Source organism: Vulpes lagopus, chromosome 5 (assembly GCF_018345385.1).
Source record: "Vulpes lagopus strain Blue_001 chromosome 5, ASM1834538v1, whole genome shotgun sequence".
Classification (NCBI taxonomy): Eukaryota; Metazoa; Chordata; class Mammalia; order Carnivora; family Canidae; genus Vulpes; species Vulpes lagopus.
The window spans coordinates 24,321,433-24,340,611 of NC_054828.1; the positions used below are offsets into that span (position 1 = coordinate 24,321,433).

General features: G+C 38.6%; 1 non-coding gene across 1 annotated transcript; it reads left to right on the forward strand.

The window, feature by feature from the left end:
• Window positions 1–2,482: 2,482 nt before the first annotated feature.
• Window positions 2,483–2,590, forward strand: LOC121492245. Its single transcript, XR_005988155.1, has one exon. It is a non-coding gene; the product is annotated as a U6 spliceosomal RNA (small nuclear RNA).
• Window positions 2,591–19,179: the final 16,589 nt, after the last annotated feature.

The following is a 19,179-nucleotide window of genomic DNA, read 5'->3' on the forward strand; positions in this document are numbered from 1 at the left end:
TCCCTTGCTCTTTGCTATTCAGCCTCTCCCTCCCTGCAGGTGCATATACACCCTTCCTCCATAGTCTTCCTCCCTATGGCTTAGGCTGCACATTCTTAGCCTCCCTGGCAAGATCCTCTCACCTGTCCACCCTCCCCTTGCTGACCTGTTGACTGATATTCTTCACCAACTGCTCTCTTACTTCGTATATTCTCCATGAGCATTTGCACCCTCTCCCTTGATGTTCAATTCTGACAATACTTGCGACCTATAAATACTTGTGACCAGGCCTAAATTCTCTACTAAATTTCAGGTTCATATTTACTGCTAAGTGGAAAGCAGTGCCTCCTAGATATCTCACAAGTGTTAAAAATAAGACAATAGATCCCAAACAGAGTCGCTTATGCTAAGCCCCCTGTCACCAAACCAAGACTTAATTTCATTATAGTTTCAGCTCTCCCAGAAATGGAATATTAAACCAGTTGATCAGGAATAATCCCACCAACACTAATTAAGTAATCTACCAGAGAAACCCCTGTCATCCCCCAAATAAAAGTAACTTTGCCATAACCTTGCACATGCTGATATGCCTCTTCTCCATCTTTCTTGTTCCAGCTTCCTTCTGCCCATATAAGTCTTCCTTCTTATACAATTCCTCGGACCTCCTTTCTGTATTCTAGATTAAATGATACGTGATTTCAATTGATTTTTGCTCATATAAACCCTTAAAATATTTCCTATGCCTCAGTTTACCTTTCAACCCAGGTAATATTTTAGAATATTCAATTCTAAAATATTCAATATTTTAGAATAAAATTTATTGATCTGTTTCTCCCACCAGCCCAATGTGACCCTTTCCTCTGGCTCTTGTTTCATTAAACGTAAAACCATCAATTTGACTAGTCAAGAAATTTGGGCATTAAACTTGCTCTCTCACTCTCCATTCATCCTCCATGGAATCAAACTCCATGCCCCCTCACTGGGACTCCAAGATGTCACTGAAATTCATCCCCATCTCTCCACCCCTGCTACATCCACCCTTGGTTGTTGAACTATCACCTGTAGCTTAGACATTGCAGTGGCTTCCCTGCCTCCTCTTTCTCCATGTCTTTGATCTACTCTTTATTCTGTGGCCATAGTCACCTCTCCACTCAAACTCTGGGCTGCATCTAACTATTTCACTTCCAAGCCAGTTTGCCCTCCATCACTTCTTGCACAGGCTAATCTACTTCTTCTCCACCTTTGCCTTTTTAACTCCCATGTATTGGTTAGGCTTTGGCTTAGATGTCATTTTCTTTGTAAAACCTCCCTTCACACCAGAATTCTGGAAACTGCCCTTCTAATGGACTCTCATAATATCCTACTGAATGAAATCTCCTACTCAGTTGTCTGTGTCCAATTCTGAACTTCATAATTTCTGCCTCTTTTGTTCACTGTTGTGGTTCTGAATCTAGCATACAGTACCTGGCATAGACAAAATATTCTAAATAATTATTAAATAAATTCACAAATTCATAAATGCATGGTTTTAGGACTAGTTGAATTCTAAATGGAATAAACTGGGCCTAGGGAGGGAAATCAAATGCTCAGTAAGACAGTGAATGAGGGCAAAATATTCTGTGAATTTTTCTTAATGTCTGTTTTCTATCACATATTCTTTAAAAATGTATTTATAGGGATCCCTGGGTGGCGCAGCGGTTTGGCGCCTGTCTTTGGCCCAGGGCGCGATCCTGGAGACCCGGGATCGAATCCCACGTCGGGCTCCCGGTGCATGGAGCCTGCTTCTCCCTCTGCCTGTGTCTCTGCCTCTCTCGCTCTCTCTGTGTGACTATCATGAATAAATAAAAAAAAAAAACTTAAAAATAAATAAATAAATAAATAAAAATGTATTTGTAAACTTATGATTTTTACAGGTTTTCAGCAGATTTCTTTAATTCCCATTTCTTCACTCCTCCTTGTATCTATGCCGTTAATCAAGTAATTTTACAAAGGTCACTAACTGTGGGCCAGACACATTTCTTACTTCAGCTGTGGTCCACAGGTAGATGTGAAAGTGACACAGTGTTGGTCTGAGTCTCAGACTCAAGAGGCCTTGCATGTTTCTGCTGGTCCTTTTGTGGCTCAGCCAAAACCACGAGAAAAAAATGGCTGTGCCCACCTACTGATTCCATAGGAGACCCATGGAGCAGAACAACCCCAGCCAAGACACTTTAGCTGAATCCAGCCTAGGTCAGCTGACCTCAACTGACCTCTACCCTTGGTTGTTATATAAATGCTTATTGTTTTAAGCTGCTATGTTTTAGGATAGTTTTTTATTACCAAAGTTTTTGTGATGGCAATAACTGCCTGGTATATCTGTCACTCGAATGTTTGGGTATAGCTATTCCAGAGAATGGTTGTGATATGTACTTGATATTGCTCATTAAAAAATAATAGTTTTGGAAAAAATATCTACAGTACCTATATCTAACTAAAGAATTGAATCCAAAATACATAAAGAACTGTGCTTGCTTTGAAAGTACATATACTAAAATTGGAAGAATACAGAGTAGCTTAGCATGTCCCCTGCACAAGGATGAATGCAGATTTGCAAAATGCATAAAGAATTCATAAGAAAAAATACAAACAACCCAATTTAAAATGACCAAAAAAATAAAACCCCACACTTGAACAAATACTTCACAAAAATGTATGCAAAATAGCCAATAAGCACATGGAAAACTATTCCACATCATTAGCAATCAGGGGATGCAAATTCAAACCACAATGAGATATCATTTCACATACATTAGTGGGGTTCTTATAAAAAAACCTGACAGAACAAATGTTAATGAGTATCAGAAGCAACCAGAAATCTCATCTATTGCTGGCAGGAGTATAGAAATGTCCAACTACCACACTGGAAAACTCCTTTGCAATTTCTCATAAAGTTAAATTTGCCCCATGACCCTGAAATTTCACTTCCAGGTGTCACACCAGTAGAGTAGTATAGAATTTATGCAAAGTAAATATATGTTTACAAAAGGACTTAGAGAAGAATGTTCCTGGCAGCCTTATTCATAATTGCCTCAAACTGGAAATGACCCAAATAACCGTCAACAGGTAAATGAATAAACACACTGTGGTAAAGTCATACAGTGGAATGCTTCTTAGTAAAAAGGAATGAATTACTGACACACACAATTTAGATCAACTTCAAAAACATTATATCAACCCCCCCACCCCCGACCAAGAAGGCACAAATTTTGTGATGCAATTTGTATGAATTTCAATAAAAGGAAAACAAATCTATGTGTTAGAAACCTGTGTTCTGTTCTGTTTTGTTTTGTTTTGTTTTAGTGGAAATAGTGTAGAACTGACTAGAAAGAAGTTTGAGTGTTTTCTGGGGTTTTGGAAATACTTTCTATTTCCTCAGATGGTGGTTAAACAGGTATATACAATTGACAAAACTCTTCAGAATGAACACTTAAAATCTATGTATCATGTGTAAATTATACAGCTACATCCATAAAAGATTGTTCTGGCCAAAGGGGATGGGGAGAATGTATACACAGGTGAGAAAGAGACACATACAGAGAATAGAAGAGAAATAATCAAAACTTATGACTACACTTCAGGAGGGCAGTTGTAGTGTTTTGTGACCATTTGATAAGGGATGATAAGGGATGGTGCTCTCCGTATCCACAATTTAATAACAAAAAGAAATGGTACTTTCTATGGGAGATGTGGTATTTGTGAATGAATGGCTGCTACATATGTTCTGAGGTAGTTGCTCTCCTGAAGACCCATGCTGCAGTAAGAACACTGAAACCACCAAGAGCACAGGAGACTACAAAGTTTGCATAGCAAGACATTGCTGTACAAGATATCACAAGGTAAGTAGACACTTGAGGCAGACGTGGTGCTTTCCTGCCTAACAGTGCACACATAGAACTCTCGAGACTTCAGGTTTGCTTGAATGGAATGGCTTTCATCTGGGCTCTGCACCTGGTGGAATTTCAGACCGGGGCAGCTGTAGCTACTTACTTGGCACAGGTATTTTTATTCGGTACTGTCTTTGGTGCTAGCGTAGGGAAGGGAGGAAATCTTTGCCCTCTACCCACCTAGGTTCTCCAGCTAGAACCTGAAAACAAACTGACAAAAGACATATGAACAAGAGAAAAACAGAATTTATTAATATGAACAGTATGTATATGGGTGGGAGAAACTCAGTGATGGGCGACTGAAAGGGGTGGTGCTGACGTGGACTTACATGGCATCTTAACAAAGAATGACAAATTTGTAGGTAAGTGACAAGACAAAGGGAAAGGGGTTGTTAGGTTTCTAGGGGCTGTAGACTATGAGAGGGTGACTCTATGGGAGAAACTGATGGAAAAGGAGGGCCCTCTTAGCAAGGTTTGTTTGTGCAGGTCCACTTTGGGGCCAAACTTTCCATCCTCTAAATGGCCATAGAGCTTCCCTGGGAAAAGGGGATTTGGAGTAGTTTTCATTTTCAGAAGCTTCTGCTTTGAGTCAGATGAGAGAAACTCTTAAAAGTCTTCTTGTTTCTCATTATACCAAAGCAGCATATTTGGAGGTGGCATAGTCATCCACATTAGCTAGTGAGCTGAGACAAAAGTATTTATATTTAGGGCTGAGTCATTTTTATGAATCTTGGAACCTGGAAATCAACAAACTTCAGTTTCCATCACTATGTTCCATGCCCCAAACCTGAACCCCATTGTATACCACAGTATAATAGTTTTGTTTTAAAATGCCCCAGTCCTTAATGAGAGCTGATAGTACTGCCCTCCAGATGGGTTCACTCTAATCACTCTTCTTTTGTAATTTAGATTTAATACTTTGCATAATACCACTGATGAATTCCTGAGGAAATTGTATATAAGCCATGATCAAATCATGTTCATGCACTGGAAAGACTCACTATTTAACAAATTCACTATTTAGAGGAAAATTAGATAGAACCTCTCTCGGTACAATTGGGCCAGCATCTGTGGTTTCAAGCAGAAGGAATACATTGATTTTCTCAAAAAGGAAACGGATGCTTGGAGAGATAGCTGGGGCTCAGAGCAGTAAAAACTTATGTTCCAAACCAGACCAGGGCCACAGAGCTCTGGAGTGCTGAATGCTAAGAACCACAGCCAAAGTCACAGTGCAGGCACCAGACACTCACACTGCAGCTTCCACCATGATGACTGTGGCATCAACCAGTGCTCTTGCTCTTGGGTCATTCTCCTAAACATCAGTTCCCCCAGAGGGTCCAAATGTCCAAAGGACTGTCCTCCACCTGCGACCCCCTGCATGGGATTTTATTTTTAAGTAATCTTTATACTCCACATGGGGCTCAAACTCACAACCCCCAGATCAAGAGTCACCTGCTCTAATGACTGATCCAGCCAGGCACCCTGAAAAGCAATCCTAACATATACCTGCAGAAGAGATTTACAAAGGTGATCTTGGCAGCATTGTTTATAAGGCAGAGGCAGACAAGAAACCATTTGCATTAAGTGTCGATCAATACAAACCTTGTCAAATAAATTATAGTACCTCTAAACAATAAAACAATGTATAAAAACCTTGTAGTTATGAAAAGATCTCAAAGAATTTCTTAAGTGTTAAAAAAAACCAAGCTGTAAAACAGGGTGGATGGTATCCACACATTCATTAAAATAAAAATGATAAAAACAGAAGATTGGATAAAAGGGAGGCATGTGTAACATCTATGCTGTATACATGCATAGAATTTTCTTAAAGGATTCACAAGAACCTGTCAATCAGCTTTTTTTCTGGAAAGGGAATTACAGGTTCGGAGTAGAAAAGAGCACCTTTCAGTGAAAATCCTAGTGAGGGGTGCCTGGGTGGCTCAGTGGGGTAAGCACCCAACTCTTGGTTTAGATCCAGGTCATGATCTCGGGATTGTGGGCCTGAGTCCCATGTCAGGCTCCATGCTCATCATGGAGTGGGCTTGCTCCTCCCCTGGCTCAAGTTCTCTGTCTCAAATAAATAAATATATAAATAAAATCTTTTTAAAAATCCTATTTATTTTTTTAAACATGAATGTATTACTCTTGCATTAAGGTAAAAAAAAAAGGAATTTTCCATTGCAAATGTTTGTAAGCTGAATATCCAACATTTTTCACTGTAGGAACACCTGCAGTAAACCCCTTAGAGAATAGTTTAATTCTTTACACAAACATAGATTATTACAAAATTATTAGATTAATACAAAATTCATAATAACTATAAGCCCTTTATATGAGGCATACAAATTAAACTTTACAATATACATGATGTTTACTGGCAGGAAGCTTCACCTTAGAAACTTGAAAACTAGGGATCAGAGAAGTTAAGCAATTGAGACATCAGAACCAGCCAAAGTGGTCAGGAATTATCACCGGCTTTGCAGATTCCTGACCAGACTGCAAATCCCCTTTTTGTCTCAGCTACTACTGATCTGTGAGATCAACTATATTTTCTCCCTAAGATTCAATACAAACTTAATTAAAATACATTGTGTTGTTTTCTCACTATTGATTAACTGATACCCATGTAGCTTTGTAGAGAAACTTGGCACTCATCAACTTGGCTCGTTCCATTGGCCAATTTCTTTTTTTTTTTTTTTTTTTTTTTTATTTATGATAGTCACAGAGAGAGAGAGGGAGGGAGGCAGAGACATAGGCAGAGGGAGAAACAGGCTCCATGCACCGGGAGCCCGACGTGGGATTCGATCCCGGGTCTCCAGGATCGCGCCCTGGGCCAAAGGCAGGCGCTAAACCGCTGCGCCACCCAGGGATCCCACATTGGCCAATTTCTTAAGAGATTAATAAACATCAAGAAATTTTATATTTACAATCTATAGTGAATTCAGTAAAATTCTTGAATGTCAAATCAGAGATTCATTTTGAATTCTAAGGTGTTGGGAGTAAATTTCATTATTAGAGATGCAAAATTTTAAGTCATATTTTTAAAATTATCTTTAAAAGGATAGAATTGGAAAAAAAAAAAGATAGAGGTGAATGTGAAAAAAGGGAAAGTAAGTCCCCCATCTTGATTGTGTGAGAAGATGCAATATTCAATTATTTCAAACTAAAATTAATCGGAGAAGTTATCAAGCAAATAAAGTAGATCTATATACTCTTCCTGATATCAACAACTAACCATGGTAAGGGGCAATTCATTTAGAAAAAAGGGAAATCCAATGGTTTGATGACAGCATTTTCTTTCCAAGCATCTAAATTTTATTTTAGAATTGGTACTAAATAGTTTAATAGTGTTTAGAAATATTTTTGAGCTTTATTTTAATATATGAACTATCATATAGCCAGATCTAAAATCATCAAAGACACTTAAAAATGTGTACAGTGCTATTTTTGCCAAGTGCCTTTTGGTCACTAATTAGTGCTTTAAAATGCATTTGGAATATTTTACTAGGTTTTCACATTCCGTAGGAATGATTTAGAAGTTCTATTTTAAGATAATTAATCTATGTCAGTGTCCAATAATTTTATATGGCACCAAAACCAGAAAAAATAAACAAGCAAAACCACTGATATTCCACAAATTGTCTATAGGTGAGTAGTAATGACTTGCCAATACAGTAGATTTACATGCATTTTTCTTAAAATATTTTATTTATTTATTCATGAGAGAGAGGGAAAGAGAAAGAGAGAGAGAGAGAGAGAGAGAGGCGGAGACACAGGCAGAGGGAGAAGCAGGCTCCATGCAGGAGCCCGATGTGGGCCTGGATCCCGGGACTCCAGGACCACACTCTAGGCCAAAGGCAGGCGCTAAACCGCTGAGCCACCCAGGGACCCCCCTTTATGTGCATTGTTTAGTAAGACCTCTTTAAGTTCTTAATGACCCCAGGAAGTGCTTTCCCATCAAATGTTTTAATTTTTAAGTTTCAGTGATTATTTTCCCCCTAGATACTCAAGAGATCTCAACTGTAGCACTGATCTGCCCATGGCTGGTGCCTGAATGCTGTCACACATTTTGATCAGTATTATCAACCTGCGCAGATGTAGGGATTTGCAATTCTATGTGAGGCCTTCACCCTAAGTTGCCAAATTTTGCAAATAAATATACTGGGTGCTGAGTTAAATTTGAATCAGAGACAAACAATGAGTAATTGTTTAGTGGGAGTCTATCTGGCTTGTTTATCTGAAATTCAGATGAAACTGGGCACCCCATCCGGAGGAGTTTTTTTTTTTTTAAGGCAAAGTCCTATGAAACTTTGTATTAAGATAATGTTGAGGACATTGCTTGTTATATCATCTAGTTTCTTTTTCACAAATAGACTTTCACTTTCAGAAGTGTTTTTGTTTTGTTGGGTTTTGTTTTTGTTTTTGTTTTTGTTTTCTGGTCTAAATACTAGGAAGACTTGGTTGTCTTCGGTGAAATTTATTTGTTTTTATCTTTAAGAGTCTGTACAGGAGCACTTGACCAGGCTATTTTATTCACTGTGGCTGCTAGCAGGTTAGAGTCACATCTGTGACCCATACTGTGTTTATGCATATTTTTAGCCTCTTTTCTGGCTCTGTTTTCTGGCTTTATCTTTATTTTCCTTTATTCTGTTGCTTCTGCTCTATTATTGTTATTATCTTCTTGGGGTTTGTATCATTTTTAGCACTCTTTAAAAGTCTTGGGGACAGGGTGTGTGAAGAAAAATAAATAGTTAACCTGCAGTCTTACAAAAATAGTTTGGTAATTTGATAAGGAAATTATTTGTTTTGGATTCCATCTAAAACGGTTTTGTGGCTAAAGGTCTATTTATTGCTATTAGGAGGTGTGCAGCGTAGGCCCACTGTGAAGGTGGTCCTGTTGGTGAAGCCCCTCAAATGTCAATGGAGTGAGGAACCAGGGTGTTTTTGTCCTTCATTCAGGGAAGAAAATATTCTAATTCCTCACCTGGCTGTTGTATCCTCTTTCCTTTCTTACCATCTCTAAAATGATCATTTTGTTCAAAGAATATTTGTGTTAATATTATATTTCTATTCAAATAAACATCCTATCTCCTGCTCTTTCTTTAACCTGTAAGTTATCAGTATGCAGATAAACAATTTTATACCTCGTTGGTAGAGGGGGAAATAGGGCCATTGTCCATATGGGATGCTTTCTGTGTAGCCTCATAAGAGAGCTGAGTTAATTAGGCAGAAAGTTAATTGATTCAGTCAGTGCAAAGGTTGAAACCGAACCCCGAGTCTCCAAGTTAGCTGTTAGCTGGCTGACCCCCGATAGCATAAGTGTTTATGATCTGATGACAGTATTCCCGTTTGTACTGGCTTCATAGGATGAATTTTCTTTTTTTTTTTTTTTTTAAGATTTACTTATTTATTTGAGAGAGAGAGAGGGCAAGGAGGAGAGGTGTAGGGAGAGAGAATCTTAAGCAGACTCCATGCTAAGTGTGGAGACTGACGTGGGGCTGGATCTCGTTACCCCAATTATGACCTGAGCTGAAACCAAGAGTTGGACACTCAACAGACTGCACCACCCAGGTGGCCCTAGGATAGAGTTTTCTTGCCTTTAATTTCTTAAGTAGTTATCACCTTGACTGTGGCATCAAGAGCTGTCTCTTTCATTTCTTCTTCCCTCTGAATTTACACCAAGCATGTGTCAGTACATAAATAATAAGAATAAATATAAACTAAAAGGAGTTAAAAAAAAAAAAAAAAACTAAAGTATTGTGACTATGTCTTCCAAAATGCAGTATGGGTTTTTTAATTGCCTTGATTAGAATGCTGTGGTGACTCATGAAAAATCAATCCCTAGTACAAAACGTTTAAATCTTTGTTGAAAACCCCATAAAGTCATTTACAAGAGTGAGTTTAAGCTTGTGCCTCTCCGTGGTCATGGAGGGAAAAGATTCAGACAAGTTAACAAAAAAGCTGGGCCAGCCTACTTACGGAAACAGACCAACAGTGATGTTCTGCTTCCCGTGTTCTCTAAGCTCCTTTGATATTATTTCCTCCTCAGTTTTGTCCAAGACTGGGACTGGCTCACATTTCAACCTCAACTTGACTATTGTTAGTTACAAGGACTCCTATCTGGAATTCCTCACTGCACTTTCTGGTTTCATCAAGAGAGGTCACTGTGGCACTGCTACTAATAACAGCCTGGCCAGCTATTGGAACAACGGAAAAATGCAGTCAACAACCATGTCGTGGATGGTGTCAGGCACTACCGCCAGGCAGTAAGAACAAAGAGGTGCATAAAGGAGTCAGTCTGGTTTCACTGGAATGTAGAGGCGTAGGAATAGAGGATGCCAGGAAATATGCTAGAACAGTGACCATGTGCCAGAACATCAATGGCCAAACCATTGATGTCCTATTTACATCTGGCAAGTGTTGCCTTTAACGGTGTTATATAAAGTCTTCAACCCGAAGAACTATTTTTTTAAAAAGATTTGATTAATTTGCATCATATTTATTCTGTATTTCAAAATACCTTGTAGGCATGTCTTCAAACAAACAAGTAAACAACAAAAAATCCTCATGAATCTCTTTTTTTTTTGTTTGTTTTTGAGAAATAAACTCACATGTGTTATTACCTTTTACAAACAGAAGTCGCTACAGCAATAATGGATAGAAACTCTATCCATTACTTTCCTCTAGAGCAGCAAGGTTGAGGCTCCTGGTTGAGGCTCTTTTAAGAATCCCCATGGCTGGGCTTCATCTCAGGCCGATTCCATCAGAACCTTCGGCAGGGGGGCAACATCAGTGTCTATTAAAGCTCCAGGAGACTCCAGGGTGCAGGCCACGAATGAGAGCCAGTGCCCTAGGATGTCCTCAGCCCTGGTCATCAAATTGGGTTCATGCTTAACACTGAAAATGAGATTTTTTAATAAATGTGTTGTTAGGGTTTTTAAAATCTTTCTCATGGGAACTGCTTGACAAATGAAGGGTCATTTGGTTCTAAAATTTTGAAAAATTGCACAAACTGAATGTAGGGCTGTTGCCACAATTAGTTTTAAGGAAACGATGGAGTTGTGAGCGGGTACCCTTTTGAAGGCTGCCAGCAATTATTGTGGGTCATGTGAAATGAGTTTTATGTCAATATAGTAGAAGCTGTTTTGTGTAGTTAAGTACTTTTGCCTGGTTAAATAAGCAAACAAAGGTGGAATCGGGAAAGGAGCAGAGTCTGATTTGCTTTGTGCTCGCCAGATAAGTGGCCTCCCTTTCTCTTAGTTTGGTTTAGAATAGAAACAGTCTCTCCATCTCTGCCCCTGGTTTGTAATTAACAGAAGCTGATTGTTAAAGAGATCTAGGTACATGACTTGATTTTTAGGACTTCTCTCTTAATCCGTGACTATTCTTTTCATTGAAGTGAGCTCTGAGCTATGTAAACGCTTACTGCATGATGAGAATTGGTATTATTAAAAAGATTGTTTTAAACATTTAGTTTATTGAAATCTGTAGTGATTATTTTTAATACATAAAAATTGCTAAAATATTTTTTCCATACCAGACACAGTACGCAAAGAGTAGGAGGAAATAAAAATGTCTGAGTAAAGTGAAAATTGTTCAACTCCATTTCTAGTGAAAGATCTCAAACAAAAGCAATAATTAAATTCATTTCCTCTATTAAATTATTTTTAAAATTGTAGCATGTAGTACAGGTGAAAATATGGATGGGACTGGTATATTTGTCCATTGCTGGAGACCACATAATGTGGCAAAAAAATGTTTGAAAAATAATTTGACAATGCTGACAACAGCTTTGAAAAATTCATACTCTAAGTAATATGAATCAATATAATACACAATGTTCTTAGTATTATAGTTAAATACTATGAAAGAATAATAAACTTTATAACATATGTGATGTTCACTGACAGGAAACTCGACCTTACAAACTTGAAAACTGGGAAGCAGGGAAATTAAATCACTGAGACATCAGAACCGGCCCAAATTATAGAACCACTTTTAAATATATAAATATAATAACATATAATATATGATATATGAAATATATAAAATAATATAAATATATATAATAACATCATTTTTTAAATCCACAAAAAGTAATACCTTTTCTGGCAACAAATTTTAACTACACATGCTGTGGTGAACATTGTGTAATATATACGATTGTCAAGTCACTATGTTATGAACTCAAAGGGGAAGAAAGTAATACTTTTTCTTTTTTCTTTTTGTCAAAGATTTGTCTATTTATTTGAAAGAGAAAGAGTGTGTGTGCATGCAAGTGGGGGAGAGCAGAGAGAGAGAATCTCAAGCAGACTCCGGCTAAGGGAGGATTCCCACAGGGAGGAACTCAATCCCACGAGCTCTGAGACCATGACTTGAGCTGAAACCAAGAGTCAGTCACTTAACTGACTGAACCACCCAGGTGTCCCAAAAAGTAATACTTCTTAAAATTAAGATTAAGGAAATAGAGCAAGAATGTATGTTTATTTAAATATCCACAAATGAAAATATTTGGCAAGTAATTGAATCTAAATGCTTAACAATACATTATATAAGACATTATATCTACATATAACATATTGAGATGTGTTGATATGTTTAAGTCATTACTTTTATGACTTAAAAATTAACTGTGAAGCAACATAGCAGAAGCTCATGCCATACATGTGATCAAAAATGAGTCTACACAAAGCTCAAGGAACAAAGATAAGTTACTTAAGACCTGGGTAAGGGTGAGAAAAAGTCAAGCAGCATTCAAGCTTTGCTATAATAGAAGGGACAATTATTACAGGACTTGAGTTGCAGAGACAATAGTTTATTTGGGGGGGATTAATAAGGCTCTAGAATGAAGGAGGGGGCATCTAAAATGAAATCTGAGAGGATATCAGCAGGCAGATATTTGTGTAAAGTTTCTTAACCAGCTATGGATAGAACACTGGTCAGTCAAAGGGGAGAAATCCATGAGTGCAGAAGGCATGTTGGGGAAGTGTGAATAAACCACTTTCTTGAGGGAAAAAAAAAAGTTCATACCATCTTATTCAGTGATTCTTCATGAATTCTATCTACCAGTATTTATTGAATGGTTACTTGGAACTTAATACTTGCCAGTATTCTGGTTAAAATGGTGAAAGAGATAGTCCCTGCATGGGGTTCATATTCCACAGCGTGAGACAGGAAAGACTTGCTGGATTAACAAAAGTGCTATGAACTTACACTGGGTACACTAATATTGGGTGACTCTGCTTCCAAATATTTATTATTACATTTAATGACGATAATAAATTTATGAAGCAGAAATTCTGTCAGGCTTCTTTAAATTAGTCTGGTGGAGTTACAATCCAGATATCAACACCCAAATTAAAAATTATATCCTGTAAGTAAATTTCCAACAGAGGAATATGGACCAGCAGGAGGAGGGGATTATAGTTTCTTTGAAGATGCATATAAACCAAGAGTGTATCATTCATGAGATTTTGTGCCCTTCTCATCACTGTCCTTTAGGATTTTATCTGGACCTTTAGACTTAGTATAAAGTCTTGCTATCCTTATTTCAGAAATTCATTCCAAGGCCCCTGGGTGGCTCAGTTGGTTAAGCATCTGCCTTTGGCTCAAGTCATGATCCCAGGGTCCTGGGTTGGAGCCCTGTGTCAGGCTCCCTGTGCCCCTCCCCCTTGCTTGTGTGCTCTCGCTCTTGCTCTCGCTCTCTCTCTCAAATAAATAAAATATTTTAAAAATTCATTTCATTTAATGAAGAACTGTTCACCCGGTACCTCTGATATGTTGAATGTGCTATTAAGCCCTGGGGACACAGTCAAATAAATCCTGCTCTCTGTCATCAGAGACCATGGAATCTAGTGGAGGAGGCCAAAGACTGAGTGATCAATGCTGATAGTAATGCACTCCAAAACCAAATCAAAGAATCAGGGCTAGCTTCCTGAGAGAAGTGTTATTTGAGCAGGGTTTTGAGGTGTGAGTAAGAATTAAGCAGGTTAGAAGAAAGTATGGCATGGTAGAAAACATTCAAAAAGAAAGGGCACAGTGATAATAAAGATCTTATCTATTAAGCTCTTGTACTGGATATCATACATTTTACATGCACTATTTAATATTAACCTTATGAAGTAGGTAGTACTACTGTTACCATTGTCTCTACGTTAAAGATGAAGAAACTGCAGTACAAAGCTGGTAAGTGTGACCCTAGATCTCAATTTTTATCTCTAAAGACTAATTAGACTATTCTATGTGTCATGGTGTTGAGGCCCTTTCCCCAACTACTGGATTCTGTTGGCTTAGCTATGCTTAGTTATTTTCTGTTCATTGATATATCTCCCAACTATACTGGACATTCCAGAGAGCTGCATGCCATGTTTCTTGTTATACTATGTGCATTACTTTACAGGTGTCCTGAGGTTTCATTGGACCTGTTGACTGAAGAAGTACCTGGCTTCAGCAAACCAGTGACTTTTTTTAAAAAGTAGAGGAAAAAGAAATCCATTTGGGAGAGATTGCACTGGTCTCTTTCAAATGTTAGAGATCTGTCTGAACACTGTTAATTTTTTAAATTATTTCTTCATATATCCAACACGCATCAATATCTCAAGACTGCTCTTTAAATATTTTATGTGATTTATTTGCTAATAATGAGTTGTCTGCATTTAATCCAGAACTTGTTGGGTAATATATTTCTTTTATCTTGCAAAATGATCTCTTCCAAGCTGTGATAGGTCTTTTTCATTAGGAAGTAAGGCTGCATTGGTTTGCTCTTATGTACATGTTTTCCGCTGACTCTGAACTGAGAGACTAGCATTCCATGATTTCTATGGTGCCAACTGGTTCTCAGACTATAGCCCTCCTGGGGAATTTTTGACTTCCCAGATGTACAGACCTGTAATTATTTCTTCTGCCTCCCATGAAACCTTCTGTGCTGTTTTAATGTCTGCAGCTTAGAAATCAGATCTGCTATGTTTTTCTTAAAGTGTAGTAACCAGATCTGCATGACATGCTTCTAAGGTGATCATTTCCTCAAGGAGAGATAGCTTAGCCTGGAGAAATGAAGCCAGAGGAAGTGAGCATTTGTTTGCCATGTGACCACTCCCCCAAAGGGCCAAGTCACAATCAGGGACTCAATGTATGGTGCCCTAGGGCTTAGCTTCCCAGAGAAGGGAGGAGGACTACAGGCAAAGGGGACAAAGAAGGACAAAGGGAGCTGGGCCCAGGCACAGCCAAGAAAGAGAGAGAGCAGTCCAATCTAATCAGTTAGCTATGTAGTCCTGCCAGTTAAATGAATCCCTGTGATTTTTCCCCAGTTCAACTTTGTTGCCTATTTCTCAAAATGCAGATTATTGGGCCCCAGCACAGACCTGTTGGATTATCTGGGGGAGAAGAGAGCGAGTGTGCAGAAATCTGTGCTTTGAACAAATTCCCCAGGTAATTATCATGCACAATAAAGACTGAGAATCATTAAGACAAAATGTTGGTACAACGTTTTACAGGTGATTGCCCTTGCTCTTAAGAAAACATTTGGAATGTGCAAATGTCCAGAAAATAACCCTTTTAACCTTTCTACCTGTCCAAGTGCTTCTATCAAAAGACTTCCCTGAGAAGAAAAGGCAATGTAAAATTGCACGGCAAAAGCAAGATGGCACATTTTTGCATTCCTTTCAACTAAGCTTAAAATAGACTCCTAAGTGCTTTCTAGTTTTTGCTTCAATAGATTGCTTAAAGTGGTTGCTTTAAGTCAGTTCAAGTTCAGCTATCTACTAGTTCAGACCAATTTTTCTTCTGGAAAAATGGAGTCGCATACAGATCTGAATGTATCATGTTTTCTTTTAAGAAAGCCTCCCTTCTTATGTGAGTGAGAGGGAATTCCTAAAAACCCTTTCCAACTACTTTGATGTCAGAAACTCATTTTCCTTTAATGAGGCTCAGAAGTCAGGGCTCTGAGAGATCTAACACACCAAAATGTAAAGTGCTTATTCTGAACTTGCCTAAGGAGGCATTTTGGTAAAGGAAGGGGGCGCAGGGTGAGGTCTGGAAGGGAGGGGTGTTCTGAGCAACAAGGAGATGGATCCTTTAGAAGACCTTGACCCCCGACATCACTTCCCATGACCAGCCCCACCCTGTTACCACTTATTTCCCTCGAGAGTAGGGAACAGCCATTTGGAGACAATGGCTGGTGCTCCCAGAAACATGGCTATTTGGAGCTAAAGGACCCACTCACTCAAACCTGGCCCCTTGTCTCAAAGGAACAGAGGAAAGATTGTTTCGGTTTAGTCAGATAGTAGATCAACCCAGGGAAAACTGATTAGTCCATAAAAGCCTTTCAGCCAGACTATATTTGCTATACAGAAAAAGAAAGACATTCTATTTTAGCTACTCTGTACCTCCTCCCGGAGCTGCCTTAATTAAGGGTCACTCCAGGATTTTCAGAGTTTTCTTTGGTGGCTTCAGAAGGGAAAGATAGGAGGTGGCTTTGAACAAACAGGAACCTCACCCATAAAGCCAATCTCAAATTTCAACCTCAGTTCTTTTGCCAGCTAAAGCATCCACATAGAGAAGGGAGCTGGCCATCGTGCCAGGGAATTCACCCTTAGGGAAAGACAAAACCCCAACAAGCAAGGACTAACAAAAGATTATCTCAGAAACAACCCTTCACACTGACTTTCAGAGTGAAACACACTCTAGGTCTTAATTCCTTATCATTGAAGATAATAAGACCAAATATTGGGACTTGGATCCCTATGGTGGAAGGGTACAGCATGTACTTCAGTCTAAGATTTGATGTTCTCCAAATTAAAGTCAGAGGTCAGGTGAAGTCTCTTGAATACTTGCATACTGATGACTCCCAAAGTCACTGCTGTTCTCTTAGTTTACAGCCTGGCTGTGCTTACCCATCTGGTAACTCTCCATGATCCTCACGTGTCACCTAGTGATTCTGTCCCTAGCTCCCATGCCGCCATGCCCAAGTCTGAAGGCATTTTCTAGGAGGATTTGAAGAAATGCCAAATGGAAAGTCAAACACGCAGAAAGCTTAGCAAGAGATTAACTCACAATAGATATATGTGTATTGGTGCCCTACAGGGCAGTGTTGTGCATGGAAAAGCTATTCAGAGGTTTCCTTTGGTTTTAAAAAGGTAATACAGGTATCCCTTGATTTTTGAAAGGTCATATTACCTCACTTTGCCTTTACAAAAGACCTACAGTAGTACTTGATTTCCTTAACCAAAAGAAATCCAGAAAGGACTTTTCCTTTTACAAAAGAAGGGAAAATAGCATTCATTGTTGGTTTTGCAGGAGCCACTATAGAGGCAGTTTGCACCGCCCCCCTCCCTGAGCTACACTCAGCATTTCACCATCACACCGCCTGAGCTCTGACCGGTGTCAGTGAGCATCTGGGCTTTATCTCAATTTGTTCTGTGCATCTGTTAGTAAGATGTGTGCTAAGGTATCAGAAGAAGCCTAAGAGAGGTGATTTTTGCGGTTGGGAATGCTCAAAACTTTTTCCATATAAATGAATAGTAACTGTTTCTTCGCTTTATGCCATTTTATGCCAGTTTAGGAAAGATTTCATGGGAGCACTACTTTTGGGTAGCAGAAGAAATCTATAATAAATTTACTAAAATTACAAATGTAAAATTCAGATGCTCAGCTATTTCTCTAAACTTTTAAGGTCAGTCCACATTTGACAAATCAAACTTTAAAAAAATTTTTTTTTTTAATTTTTATTTTATTATGATAGTCACAGAGAGAGACAGAGGCAGAGACATAGGCAGAGGGAGAAGCAGGCTCCATGCACCGGGAGCCCGACGTGGGATTCGATCCCCGGTTTCCAGGATCGCACCCTGGGCCAAAGGCAGGTGCCAAACCACTGCGCCACCCAGGGATCCCGACAAATCAAACTTATTATAATTTTACTTCCATTGCCTTTTGTAATCTTACTAAGATGGCTACTTAAAAATCATGGTACTATTTCAATCATTTAAATATTCATTGTATACTGAATTTATAAGGCTAATCTGTTGTCTCATTCAGTTGAAAATCTGAAACAATACAAATACATAAAGTATCAATCATGAACAGATTTCTTAATTCCAAGATACCAGTGCCAAATATTAGATCTAATGAATATTTTCTATATTAAGTTTAAAGTCTTCTCATCATTGAAAGATAGGTATCCATTAAGGAGAGAATTATGGCATTTCACACAATTTGAAAATTATTTTCCTATACAATTTTCAGCAGTAACTTCTCACCTTGGTAAGCTTTTTTTTTTTTTTTTTTAAAGATTTTATTTCTTTATTTGAGAGAGATCATGAGTGAGGAGGGGAGGGGTAGAGGGAGAGGGAGGATCAGATTCCCCTCTGAGCAGAAAGCTGGATGAGGGGCTTGATCCCAGAACCCTGGAATCATGACCTAAGCTGAAGGCAGACACTTAACAAACTGCACCACCCAAGTGCCCCTCAACTTGGTGAGCTTCTTAATGACGAGGGATTTCAGGCAGGACATGACTGATACTTGTCTCTGACTCTAAGCATTGTTATACCTGATTGTATGTGTGGTGGCTGGATTAATACTACTCAGAAGGAAGCATTCAGATAATCTCAGAGATAGAATTAATTACACAAGGACTAAATATTTGGGAAAGAACCACCCAGATGTTGCACCATAATGCAGAAGGCTCATTAGATTGTATGCTTCTTTGGCTCTTAAGATATATAATATTTTCTCATTGGACTCTGAAGATCTATGGACCTGATGAAATGCTCCATTCTTTTTTCAAATACTCCTCTCTCTTACTGATATTAAATGATACCTGCTTGAATATTGACTCGCCTCTTGTGATTTTGAATACTTGATCATAATTTTCATAGTCATTCTGTTAACACTGAGATCTACTTTAGAATGATGTTGAGAGGCTTCCTGGAGAGCTATTTGATGCTGATTCATAAGAACATACGTGGATCATAAAGGCAGTTCCTCTGGTGAGGGCTGACTAAGTTTTCCATGCATCTTAACTGGTCATTTCTACCCTCATTTCCTGCCCCTCACAATCCTTGTTCTGGCTAGAAATAATTGCAGGTAATAATGAAGATCATATAGTAATGGAGCTCAAAACACTGAAGAGCCCATTGTCTGGTTTCATGGGGAAGATGTGCTCTATTCTGAAAAGCCAGGTAGATAATAGGAAGTGTCCACTGGGAGCTAAAATGTACTGCTCATATAATCAGAAAAGTAGAGTTTAGGAGATGTCTACAGATAAGGTAGAAGTTGATAGTCA